The sequence below is a fragment of the Echinops telfairi genome, unplaced genomic scaffold (genome assembly GCF_000313985.2).
Source record: "Echinops telfairi isolate 266 unplaced genomic scaffold, ASM31398v2 ScPeMD7_7427;HRSCAF=8465, whole genome shotgun sequence".
NCBI classification, from domain to species: domain Eukaryota; kingdom Metazoa; phylum Chordata; class Mammalia; order Afrosoricida; family Tenrecidae; genus Echinops; species Echinops telfairi.
In genome coordinates this window covers 10,646,831-10,651,708 of record NW_022111327.1, presented here as the reverse complement: position 1 = coordinate 10,651,708, position 4,878 = coordinate 10,646,831, and positions in this window count along the sequence as shown.

Genomic DNA, 4,878 nt, shown 5'->3' with positions numbered 1-4,878 from the left:
GTGTCCCTAGCCCTGCTTCCCGCTGAACCAGGTTTCCAAAATGCCCAAGTAACTAACAAGTTCAATGCAATACACAAACAAGTACGTAGGCACAAACATGAAACACACAAATGCAATACTTATAAAATAAAATGCTTGTCACGTAATATCAACCTAAAAAATAAACAGGACAACCACAACAAAAAATTGTCCTAACATATCTAATTTTTGACTTTGATAATCACAATCCCTGATTTACTGGTCAGAAGCTGGGCTTTATTCTTTGTTGTCCCTTTAAGACTTGATACTATCTGGCAAAAAAAAATCAATGAAAGGATGAATACAAGGATGGAGGCTTTGTTTTTGATCCTGATATACAGTGAACTCTCGTTTATCGCGGTTAATCGGTTCTAGACACTACCATGATAAATGAAATTCCGCGAAGTAGGATTCCTTATTTGTAAATCAAATATTTTCGTAGTTAGAGCATAGAGGACATGAAAAAACACCCTTTAGTCACCATTACACTCGTATTACCCAATTTATTAAACGAAAATGGGAAAATACAGTAAAACATTTTGGACGTTACAATTATAATTTATTATTTATTATATTATTTATGGCATCAAGCGTGTACAGTATGAGCCAATCAGTGGCAGTAATGACAGAGCATGTGTTGTTACGCAAAAACCGCAATAGAGTGAAGCCGCAGAAGTCGAAGCGCGAAGTGGCGAGGGTTCACTGTATTCACACATTTGATTCAGTTTAGTATTCTGACTCCAAAATCCTAATGTTTCTTTGGCTAAAAATTTTAATTTGATACTCTTAATCATTGTTTTTTTCTATGTTATAATTGATTATTTTCAACAAACCTTTTATTATTAATTAGGTGTGGTTTTATAGAGCAGATTATCAGTTTTACATTCAGCAGTTCATAATATGTTTCTTCAGCTCTTTCATGTCCCTCTCAATTGGCCATCATATATCCCAGATCCTCCCTGTTTTCCGTTCCTTCTTTCCTAACCATCTGAACTTTATCCTTGGATTAACACTTCCCTTTGGATATTGACTTACTTATCATTCTGGGTGTGTGTGCCACACTATTGCTATTATTCCCCTTATAGTCCCATCTATTGTTTGTCTGAAAATTAGGTCACATGGGTGAGTTTAGGTACAGAACTGAAGAGTGACTAAGGACCATAATCCATGAGTTTCTAATTCTTTCGATCCAATTAGCAAGCTTGGTCTATTTTACGGTTTTGAGTTTTGTTCCATATTGTCCCCCACTCTATCCAGGACCTATTAATGCGATACCTTTCAGAGTAGTTGGTAGCGGTAGCTGGGCGCCACCTGGTTCTTCTGTTCTCAGGGGCATGAAGAGTGATGTTCTGGTAGTCCATTAGCCTATGAAATACCATTGTTTCCACGTGTCTTCCATTTCCTTCACTCTTCTTTCTTCCAGGAGGACCAATAGTTGTACGTTACCTGAATTCTCATAAGCTGTGAAAACCCCAGTCTCTGCTCCCCAAAGTACGATATAGAACAGTATCTTTGTATGCTAGGTTAAACCAATCATTTTGTTGTTCTTAACCAGTGTCGAGTTCACTTTTGTATGTGGTGTCAGACATGAATCTTGTGTCATTCTTCTACAAATAGATATCCAGTTTTTCCAACACTATTGGTTAGAGACTCTCTTCCTCTTTTAATGACCTTTGGCCATTTGTCAAAAAGCAGCTGTCTTCAGGTGAATTTACTACCGGGATCGCGATTCTGTCCCTGCTGTTGTACCAGGACCAAGTCATTTTGAATACCATGACATAGTAGTAGAGATGGGAAAGTAAGAAACCTCTTTGTTGAATAGTTTTTTTAGTGGTGCTTTGCTTATCTGAGGTCTCTGTCCTTTCCATATAAAATTGGTGATAAGCTTTTGCATATTGTTAAAGAATGATATTGGAATGTGGATTGGGATTGTATTATGTCTATAGCTTGTTTTGGGTAGTACTCACAGTTTCTCGATGTTTACTCCTCCTGTCCATGAGTATTGTATAATCTTCATTTTTGTAGTTCTTTTTTGGTTTCTTGCATAGCATTTAGTATTTTTCTTACTAAAGGTCTTGTGTTTAGCTGGTTCAATTTATTCTTAATTCTTCTTTGGATGGATATTGTCGTTAGAAATATTAACCTGATTTTCCTTTCATAATGTTCTTTTTTAGTAAAGGAATTAGAATGATTTTTGAATGCTGATCTTTCACCCTGTAACTTTGCAGAATCTTTCAACTAGTTCCAATAATTTTCTTGCCTACTCTTTGTAATTTTCTATATACAAGATCATATCTACAAAAGGAGAGTTTTACTTCTTGTTTGCCAATATGGATGCCTTTAATTTGCATTTCTTGCCTTAAAGTTCTAGCTAAGACTCCCAACACAATATTGAAGAGGAGTGCTGACAAAGGCATCCTTGTCAGGTTCTCATTCACAAGAGAAATGGTCTTTGTTTTTCTTTACTAAGAATAATGTTGGTCATTGGTTTTGTATATATGCCCTTGATAATGTTGCGGGATTTCCCTTCTTTGAGTGTTTTTTAAATCAAAAATGGGTGTTTGGTTTTGTCTAATACCTTTTTGGTGGTAATTTATAAGATCATGTGATTGCTTATTTTTCATTCATAGTGATCACTAATGTGGGCCCAGGTCTCTTTCTTTAAAAATGAAAAATGAAGACAGAAATCGTTTCCAATTTATGTGACCTTATGCTTCACAGAACCAAATACTGCCTGGTCTTGTGCCAATCTCATAATGGTTCCTATGCTTTAGGCCATTGTTGCAGCCACTGCGCCAATCCATCTCATTGAAGGCCTTCCTCCTCAAGGCCCTCACTGCACCAAGGATAATGGGACTTGGCTCTCCTACAGCATGTCCAAAGTACGAAAGAAGAAGTATTTCCGTCCTTGTTTCTAAGGAGCACTCTGACTGTACTTTTCCCAAGCCAGACTCGTTTATACATGTTGTAGTTCATGGCTCATTCAATATTCTTCCCCAGCACCATGATTCAAATGCACTGATTCTTTTTCAGACTTCCTTATTCAATTTCCAACTTTCACATGCTTATGAGAAAACAGCAGTCAAGAAATCAAAAGATGTGTTGGGTAAACCTACTGCAAAAGACTCCTTTAAAATGTTGAAAAGTAAGGATTTTACTTTGAAGCCTAAGATGTTCTTGATTCAAGCACATATACAGTTGGGGGAGACAGTCAGTTAATTATCAATTTAACTTTTCCTGATCAGGAAATGTGTATATTTATTTATACTTGGTTACTCAAAGGTATGTGGCTGGAATTTTTCTTAATGTTAATTTATGTAGTTAAATCCTAATATGGCCATAAATTAAATATATAATTTTTACAGTAGTATTTTGGTAAAATATTTATAGGTAAGATAAGAACATATAACATGTCAGCAAAATAAAAAGAAAGAAAAGCAAGAAGAAAAGAAAAGAAAAGAAAGAGAAAGAAAAGCAGTAACAGGTAAAACAACAACCAGTTTGCATCATTTGGCAACTTCACCCTCAAATCCAGTGACCAGTTAGAAAGTATAATCAAGTTTAATTAAAAGCTATTTGGAAAAGTAGAATACTGTTGCATATGCATTTGTTGACCAGAAAGTCTTGGTTTGCAAATGAGAATACTATTCACTTACATTCTAGACAATAAAGCCCTGGAAATGGTGGAAGAGATATTTGCAAAAGATTAAAAAAAAATTCACCAAGAGCATAGTATTAATCTTGGATTAATGTACCAAAGAATCAGAGGAAATTTCAATTATTCCAATTTTGATCATAGAAAAACTAAATAGAGCAATAGTAAATTATCAATGAAATCTTCAAAGATGATAATGGTAACACCTGGTGTTAGCATAGTAGTTTCTGCTCTCAAAGTGATTGCACACAAGATATTTCCTTTGATCCCCACAGCAGGGTCAAGAAATAGGACTTAGCCTCTAACAAATAAACAAACAACGAATTATTTGAGTTTCACACTTTCAGTAGTTTTGTTTTTCCCATTTAGTTCTCATTCATTGCCATCGAGTTGATTCTGATCTATAGTGCCCCTGTAGAATAGGGTAGAGCTGCCCCTGTGGTTTTCTGTGGCTGTGTATTCTTAAGAGAGAAGAAAGCCTCTTCTATCTCCCAAAGAGCACCTAGTGGGTTTGAACTGCTGACCTTGAGGCTAACAGCATAATTCAAATGCATTGATTCTTCTTCAGTGTTCCTTATTCAATGTCCAACTTTCATGTGTGTATGAGGGAATTGAAAATACCATGGCTTGGGTCAAGCACAACTTAGTCCTTAATGTTAATGAATAATGAACTCAGAATATTTTCAGGTCAGTCAAATCTCTCCTCGTTTTACATTTCCTTAAATCCTAGCTCAGTCACAGATGCCTCAATATAATGTAATTTGGGGCTATCAACTTTCTAAAGTCCTTCCAGGATATCTTCATGCAGTTTAGCAGCTCAGTATTATGATCACCATGACTTCAGGAAACAGATGTCGTAACTACATAAATCAAAAAGACACTGTAATCAAGACTGTAGCGCTTTCATTTAGCTTGGAATGAGTAGTTGGCAACTGTGACATCGTGGTTAAAAAAACACAAACAAACAAAACAACAAAAACAAAGACCCACACTGGATTTAATTATGACTCCTAGCGACTCTACAGGACAGGTTATAACTGTCCCTGTGGGTTTCTGAGACTGTAATTCTTCATGGAAGTAGAAAGCCTTATCTTTCTCCTGTGGAGTGGTTGGTGGTTTTGAACTGCTAAATTTGTGGCTAGCAGGCCAACATGTCACCATTACACCACCAAGGCTCCTTGACCCAAGAACCAGAATTAGAAGCA